The sequence below is a fragment of the Peromyscus maniculatus genome, chromosome 8 (genome assembly GCF_049852395.1).
Source record: "Peromyscus maniculatus bairdii isolate BWxNUB_F1_BW_parent chromosome 8, HU_Pman_BW_mat_3.1, whole genome shotgun sequence".
In the NCBI taxonomy this organism is placed as follows: Eukaryota; Metazoa; Chordata; class Mammalia; order Rodentia; family Cricetidae; genus Peromyscus; species Peromyscus maniculatus.
The window spans coordinates 32,386,959-32,395,441 of record NC_134859.1 but is presented as its reverse complement, the minus strand read 5'-3'; the positions used below and the strand labels follow the sequence as shown (position 1 = coordinate 32,395,441).

The window sequence follows — 8,483 nt, the reverse complement described above, 5'->3', positions numbered from 1 at the left end:
TTTTGTGGTAGAGGTTCTTCACAAGGGTAAACTCTTACCTGGCCTCAGATTATCAATCTTCTAGCTAGGCTTTTTTCTTATTTCAACTTTGAAAGGGGTTGTCCCATGTAATTCCTCCAGAAAGTCTTCATGGTCTCCTTTATGGACATTTGGATATATATGAATCTTTGGGCTAGGGTACAGACCACCCAATTCAGTCTAGGACTCTGCTTGAGTCTAACAGTGATAGTTTACAAAAGAAGTAATCTATGCATCAGAATCACATCCATGGGTTTTCCCAGGGACAACATCTCTGGAGGAAGCACCAGGGATGTTGCATCAATTGCAGTGGGTTTTGTTATTCATAAGAAACATTAGAAACCCATTTCCTTAGGTTTGGAGAGATGACTCAGCAGTTTAGAGCACTTACAGTTCATCTAGAGGACTCAAATTTGGTTCCTAGCATCCACTTTGGGCAGCTTACACCAACCTGGGTATCTCCCACCCTCTTCTTGCCTTCACGGGCACCTACACAGGTGTGCATGTGCATACACACACACACACACACTCACACACTCACATAGGCACACACATCCTTAGACTCTTCCATACACATCTCATGTGATTTCTACTTGCTGTCCTTCTGCCCTGCAGAGATTTAATGGTGCTTAAGTTGTAGCATGAAGGAGTGTTCTTTTTGCCACACATCAGTAAGTATTTTATTTACGGAGGACCTGTGGGAGTTGGGCTTCTATGCTGAAAAGGTTTGTCTGTCCCCTGGCCTCATAGAGCTTACATTCCAGTTGGGAATACACAGATTTAAATGAATGAATGAATAAATGAATAAATAAATAGAAAACATAGGTGGCTGCAGAGTGATAGTACAAACAAGGCAACGAGAGAGCTGTGGTATGCACCTTGGGGAAGAATGAAAATGGAGTGCATCAGGAGGAAAGCTCTCTATCAGGAGCAAACCTGTGAACTGCCACCCAAGACAGACCCTAGCACAGAGCTTTTCAGACAGAGACAACAGTGCCAATGCCTCAGGGACAGAAGTCCTTAGTTCCAGAAATGGACCAAGGCTGCAGTTCCTGGGTTAGGATGGACAGAAGAGAGACAGGGACAGCATATGGAAGCTCAGGCTTTACAGGGAATTTGGAAGATGATAACGATGGAGAGGAAGAGACACAGGAAATGGCAGAAGTTAAGGAAGGAGAAAAGGAAGAGGTGGAGTCTTAGAAGGAAGGTAAGAAGGGTTATGCATGGTTCTCTAGAGAAACAAAACAAATGGATACACACATGCAACATATGCGTGCACGCATACACACACACACACACACACACACACACACACACACACACACACACACACACACACACACATACCCCTTCACGATAGTGTCCAAACAGTTTCATATTAGCCATGTATACAACAGAAAGGCTGAGAGCCTGATAGTGTAGCCTGTAAAACTGGATGCCTCAGCCTTCCCATTCTGGTGCTGAAGGCCTAGAAGATTCCTAGAGAGTTGCTGGTATTCAGGCCACATCACAAAGCTGAACAAGCTGAAACCTGATGCCTGTGGAGGATGGCAGCATCCACTGTCACAAAGCAAAGGCAGCAGGCACCCCGCCTTTTTGTACCCAGGCCACTGGAAGAGACTGACCACTCTGAGAGAGGGTCTTCCCCTTTAGTTCATTTCCCTGGAAATGCTCCCCCAGACAGGCCCACAGGGATGTCTCCTGGGTTATTCTGTTTCCTTTCAAGTTGACGGTTGAGATTAGCCAGACTCCAAGCCAAGGTCAGATGGTTGAGACTTCCCCTTCATAGAAGACTGCAGAGGCAGGGGTGCCACGGGCACTTTTAAAGAATCAATGAATGATATTTAGAATAAGTGAATGAGCTCAGAGCAGATAAGAAGGCTGTGCCAAAGATTGATCTCAGCTCTGGGGAGGGAGCATTTTCAGAAGGTGAGAGGTGAGCCTCCCAGGAAGACAGCACACCCTATCCTGCAGATCAAGTCCCACACACAGTCTCTGGACCTGCTCTCAGAAGAACAGAGCCTGTCTGGGTGAGTGAGGACTTTTTGTCTCTTCTCTTCTTCTGTCCTTAATCTTTCTGGGTTATTTGATGAGATTCCCAGGGAGAGGGGTTACCAGAAGCTTCCCCCTCAGTTAAGGGGACTTCTGAGAAAACTTCTCTGTGTGCCTGGGGGATCAAAGATGAATGAGAGATGAGCTGTGGAGGGGAGAGAGGTTAGAGTGACCTTAGTCAGTTCTGAGACCTCTTCTGTAGTGGTGCTTGTCAAAATGTCACATATTGTGGCATCCCTTTCTGAGTCTCAGGAGGGGTCATAAAGAAGGGGGAAAGATTCTTTTTAGGAACTGCTACATTAATAAGACAAGCAGGGAGGAAACAAAGAGAGGTACCCATGTGGGTTACTTTCTTGGAAATTAGAAGTGAACCCCTTATCATGGGAGGTAGTGAAATCGAGGGAGTTGAATATAGAACCTCATACCAACAACAGCTTTTCATAGAGATAGAGAGAAGGTAAGGGCCTGGGAAAAACGCTTGGGAGATCAAAATAAATAGGGAAAGGGTTGGCTTATTGACTGCATGATCTTAAACTCTTTGTAAATTTTAATCTTGATCAAAAACTCATATTAAATGTAGAAGGTCTCTCCCAGTTTTAGAGTCATGTGATATTCTGAACAACGTCCTTGCAGCAATCACATCAAATTTAGCACCATAGATATGCTAAAAGCAATGTTCAGTCTTTAATTTTTTTCTCTTGTCTCTGAAATATTGCAGTAACCACCTTTAATCTTTTGAAAAGTCAGATCCTTTCAATAAGGAAAAAAATTACTTTCTCTGTTGGGGCCATGAAGTAAATTATATCTTATTGTAACCATTACATAATTACTTCATTGCAGGCAAATGGGTCCTCCCTCTGAGGCTTGCTTGTTAGTGGTTAGAACTCTGCCTGCTCCTTTGCTCAGGTGAGAGCAGCTCTGAGGAGACTGTCCTGATTGGTGGTAAATTGGGCAGGTATTGCCAAAGAAAGGGAGCAAGGTGATTACTTCAAACAGGGGTGATATCTTACTATTCTACATATGATAGAATGACTTATGCGAAGATCATTGAAATGTCCCACTTTCATTCCCAGATGCATTGGTGTCTCATAGAACCTTTTGTTGTGGAGCATCACAAATGATAGGAAGCTGATAAATCAGGTTGGGTTTCCTGAAGAGGGTGAACTTTGAAGGTGGCAATGACAGACCCAGATAGTCTCAGGAACCAGGAAATAAGCTGAAGGTAACCAAGACCAACTTAGTCCCCCTCCCCCCTCCCCTCTTCAACACTCCTTTGGTATACACTTAGGTAGGTAGGAAACTTTTGATTTCTTTCTTTTTCTTTCATTTCCTATAGTACAAAAGCAGTGATCTGGTATATAGAAACTGAGAAACTGATACTGGCTTCAGTGTGTGAGAAACAACAGTGTTGGGGAACATTTGAAAACTGGAAATTGCCTATTCCATCTAAAGGACAGTCTCTGTTCAGGTCCTAATGATGGTGACCTAAAAATGATGGGAACCCAATATTGTCATAATTCCATTTCTTCAAAGACAGGCTAGAAATATGAATTCCCCATTTCTGTGTGTGAGCACACACACAAATAAATGCACATGTTTATTCATGCATATGGATGCACATGTGGGTAGGTGCACATGTGTGCTCATGTATGAGTATTGATGCACATTTTTGTGAAGGGGCACATGTACATGTAGATGTTAGGGGGCAAGCTTGGGTATTGTTCCTTAGGGGCTATCCACTTTGTTTCCATTAGTGTGGAGCTCGCCAAGTAGGCCGAGGCTGTGTGGTCATCACACCCCAGGGATCTACCCATCTCTACCTCCCCAGACTGGAATTACAAGCATATATCAAAGATGCCTAGCTTTGTCATGTGGTTTCTGGGGGTCGAACTCAGGTTATTGTGTTTGCAAAAAAAATTACATTCCCCACGAACCATCTTCCAAGCCTGCAATTCCTTTTAAAGAAATATGAAATATATATTCTTTTTAGATTCATTAGTTAAAACATTTGAAAACTCCCCTTAGGTAACACTGTGTGGCTCAAATCAGAAATATATGTGAGTCCAGGTAACCTGGTAGTCTCCAAGTGTTACTTCCTGTTCAAGGGGAGTCATAGTGTTCCTGAATCATTCATGGCCTTATGCTTCTCCATCGCCAGCTACAATCTTAGCCCAGTTTTTCAAAAAAGCTAATTATGTTTATAATCTCAAAGACAAGTTCTTTCTGAATATTAGAATTTCTAAGAAAGGTCAAACTTAGTGTCTGATAAAATGCTATCTCTATCACTCAATCTTGAAGGAACCTGGCTTTATTCACAGCCGGGACTCTAGCTTAGCTTTGAAAAATACCCCTAGCTCTGAAAAGAGATATTTTATGTGACACAGTAGCAAAACTCAGATATTTTCCTGTTTAGATTTATGGCTATTTCTTGCTCTCAGAAGGGCTTCTGCAGGCTCCATCAGTAAGATGGCGAATTGTCTCTGACATCAATGAATTCACTGGACATACTCTTAAACCTTCCCAATTACAGGCTTTTTCCTAAGACTCAGAGTCCATTAATCATGTAACTGAGAAAAGACTTATTATGACCTTCCTTTGTATCAATCTTGGATATCTCTTATGTGTGGGAAAGCTGTCTGCAGCTGAGCAGTGTTTTCCAGAATTAAGGTAAATTAGACAAGAGAGGAAAGTGAAAAGAATGTGTAGAGAGGGAATTAGGACCTTTTAAGGCTAGAACAGCCTGTCCTTGCATCCGACTTAACTTAGGTGGGCTCTATTGTGGTAGGATTGAGGTGAGAAGGAGGGTTAGCGACTTTGCTTGTCATTTTAACCTCAGTGGGAAGGGAGTGATTGGAGACAGGAACCTGCTTTTGTTCATTTGCCTTGTCTTCACATGTTCCCAGTGGGAGCATCTCATTGAGAATGTGCAGTTTGCACATGTATTTTTCTAAAAACATGAAGTGGTTGCAAGCCAAGTACATGATCTGATGGTGCTCATTTGAAGACATCTGGAAATATCGGCTTCATTTAGAGACAGTATTTTCACACCTTGTGTGTTAATGTCAGAGTTTTTTCCCCAAGGGTAGACATGAACTTTTTGTATTTTTTTATTTATTTACATTCACCTTACACTGAATACCTCATTTCCTTATTAGAAGTGACTGCAATATACTGTGGGATGTCTTTCTGTATGCTGTGAATATGTATTTCTATCATTGGTTGATAAATAAAACTGCTTTGGCTTATGGCAAGGCCGGATAGGGCCAGGCAGGAAATCGAAGCAGAGATACAGGAGAAGGGCAGAGTCTGAGAGACTCCAGCCAACCACTCATGGAGCAACATGCCTGCAGACCAGTAACACAACGGCCACATGGCAATACATAGATGAATAGAAATGGGTTCGTTTAAGATATAAGAGCTAGCTAGCTAGTAATGTCTAAGCCATCAGCCAAACATTTATAAGCAATATTAAGCCTCTGAATAACTATTTACAAGCAGCCATGGGACTGCAGGACACACTAAAGCCTCCAGCTACAACAATATTCTGGTCACTGTACACCATCACCATCACCTCCACCATTACCCATAGGGGAAGGCATACTCTGATCTCTTGTTTCTGGACTCTGGACTTTTGTCATTTATTCTGCAGAAGCAACCACACAACTTTCTTGGGTTGATCCATCAGAACTCTAACAAGTAGAAAGAAGGATCAGAGTGGGAGCTCAGTCAGTACAGTACTTCCTAAATAAGAAAGAAGACCTAATGTTGACCTGAGGAACCCATGTGAGAAGCTCTGGTTTTGGTGGCAAGTGCTTATAATGTAAGAGCTGGGAAGATGGAGAAAGCATATCCCCCAGAGTTGCTGGCTTTCCAGGCTTGCCTACTTGGCAAGTTCTAGGCCAATGAGAGTCCCTATCTCAAAATTAAATCATATAAATTAATTAACTGATTAATTAATAAAAAAGGATGGCTCCTGAAGAGCAACACCTGAGACTGTACTTTGGTGCATACACATGGACTAGTAGACATGCAAATACCTACATGTACACATCCAAATAAATAAACAGAAGTAATTGTGTCAAGGATTTTTTCTTCTCATTTCTTCTGTCCCCCGTGAACATGAATTCCATGCTTGATGTTGTCATCACACATCTCTTGCCTGGTGAGTGTACTGGGGTCAGTGCAGCTCTATCTGCTGAGGACTTGCCTCAGGTAGAAATAAGGAAGTATGGGTGCTGAAACAGAATTTAAAATTCCTTCTTCCAGAAGACAGACTACCTTCCACCACCAACTCCTCCTTCCCTTTCCTCTTCCTCCTTCCTCTTCCCCTTGCTCCTGTTCCTTCTTTATTCTTTTTCCTCTTCTTCCTCCCTTTCCCCCTTCTCCTCCCTCCTCCTTTTCAACTTTAAGGTGCCTGGTCATATGGAAAAAAGTACATAGAAACTATGGAATGCTGAAGGCTATATTGTCCTCAGTTACTTAGAGGACTGTGAGACATTCAAGGGTCAGTTAGACACCTTTTCTCCACACAACTGTATGTTGTGGAAGAATATGAACAAGTAGAAGAAAGTAACAACAGACTTCTGATAGAAAAGACTTTCAAAAAAGGGAGGAATATCATTAAAAGTACACAATTGAGCAATTCATAATTCTCTACTTTCTTAGAGCATAATAAGCATTTTGAAATACTTCATCTTACTTAGCTCACAGAGGCAGAGGCTATTATCCTACCTTACTCATGAAGCTGGGGTCCTCATGAAGTAAAATACCCTTTCCATCCATGCAGTAAATCAGGCTGGTAGAAACCCAAATATTTGTCCCTGAACTCACCCATCTTCCCGTGGATGAAAGTTCAGGCCTGTTGTAAAAGATTATCATTCTTAAGAATCAGTTTATGTATAGGACAGTGCAACTTTATTTATCAACCAATCAGAGCAACACATATTCACAGCCTATAGAAAGACATCCCACAGCACTTAGTTTATTTTATTTAGAGTGAGGAGGAGACATGGGTGTGCCATGGCACATCTGTGGAGGTAAAGGACAACATACAGAAGTTAGTTCTCTCCTACCATGTGGGTTCTAGGTATCAAACTCAGGTCACCAGGTTTGGTGGCAATCACCTTTATCCACTGAGCCATCTCACCATCTACAGGGAGATTTTATTTAACCCTCCCTACCCCAGTTAATCAGAAAGGTAAAATAGTCGTAATGCCCCTTTTAGCACCCCTTATTTAACTGAGAGTTTAGTATATTTAGCACTTAAGTACAATAGATTGCCAGTGCATGAAACCAAAAAAAAGCACTCACACCAAGTAGATCTTTTACATACTTTTTTTCAGTATACGAGCAATGGTGTTGATGGAAAATGTTTCTAATCATAGGTATGAAGTGTTTTATTCGCATGACCAAATTCTTGAGTTTATAAGATTCATATGCTATTTCTAAATGACAAATCACCCTCCACTTGTCTTCCTCTTCTAGATTTGCTGGTTAGGATTTTTCTAACAGTCTCAATAAAATTATGTTTAAATTGCTCCTACCCCATCCACCAGATCAAGCACACACATCCACAGAAATTACTGGTTGGGTTTTTTTTTTTTTTTACTCTGGTGAAGAATGCTTGTGTTTGTGTGGGGGGTGTACACACATGCATGGGAGGATTGAAAAAGAGTGGCAGTATTTATACTAAAAGCTTCAGATTAATAACTCAGAAAACTATAATGTTGAGAAGTTTTTTTAAACTGCAATGGAAGTAGAATGTGATTAAAGCATGGGTGATTTGGATTTCTCTTTGTGTGGCTGGTTTCCTGCCACACTCGCACACTATTTTCCAGGCACTGCAAGTTCTATGGTCTCTGGGAATGTGCATAGCCAGGGCAGTAACCCTGGAGAGGACACATGAGGGTGAGCTTCTGTTTGGGAATCCCATGCCCTGTATTGGTTCACTTGTCATAGGTCCCTCATTTTATGTTTGCTGACTGCAGAAAGGAAGTTTGGTAAAACAGAAGCAGGTTCATGTGACTGTTTTCTCCATATTGTACCAGCCATCTGCTCCTACACAGAAAAAGTTCTGATTAATGAGGGAAGCCAGAGGACTCTGGAGAGCTATTGGGCAGCCTGCTGTATGGCCTGCTGGCTTCTGAGCTCACAGAGCAGTGGTCATTTCTTATTGGGGTCAGTCCACTCTGTTGACTGGAGGTACTTTTCCCAGAGGTGTGTGTGAGACAGATAGACCTTCTTTCCCAGACTATCAAGTTTTCTTGGCATCGAGGGAGATAAAGAATATAGTGGAGAAAATTGTGGTTTACATTAACCAAAGAATGTGACTCAGCAGAAAGCAAAACTGGGAAAATTATGCCATAAAAAAACCACACCACTATGTGTTCATTCTCCTCTGCCAAAAGGGAACA

General features: G+C 42.0%; 1 long non-coding RNA gene across 1 annotated transcript in view; it reads left to right on the top strand.

Annotated features, from left to right (window-relative positions):
- Positions 1-1,629: 1,629 nt before the first annotated feature.
- Positions 1,630-8,483, top strand: part of LOC121831628 (uncharacterized) — a 31,642-nt gene continuing 24,788 nt past the window's right edge. The window contains exons 1-2 of the long non-coding RNA XR_006075144.2: positions 1,630-2,048; positions 3,144-3,292. This is a non-coding gene — a long non-coding RNA (uncharacterized LOC121831628). The remainder of the gene's footprint in view (positions 2,049-3,143; positions 3,293-8,483) is intronic.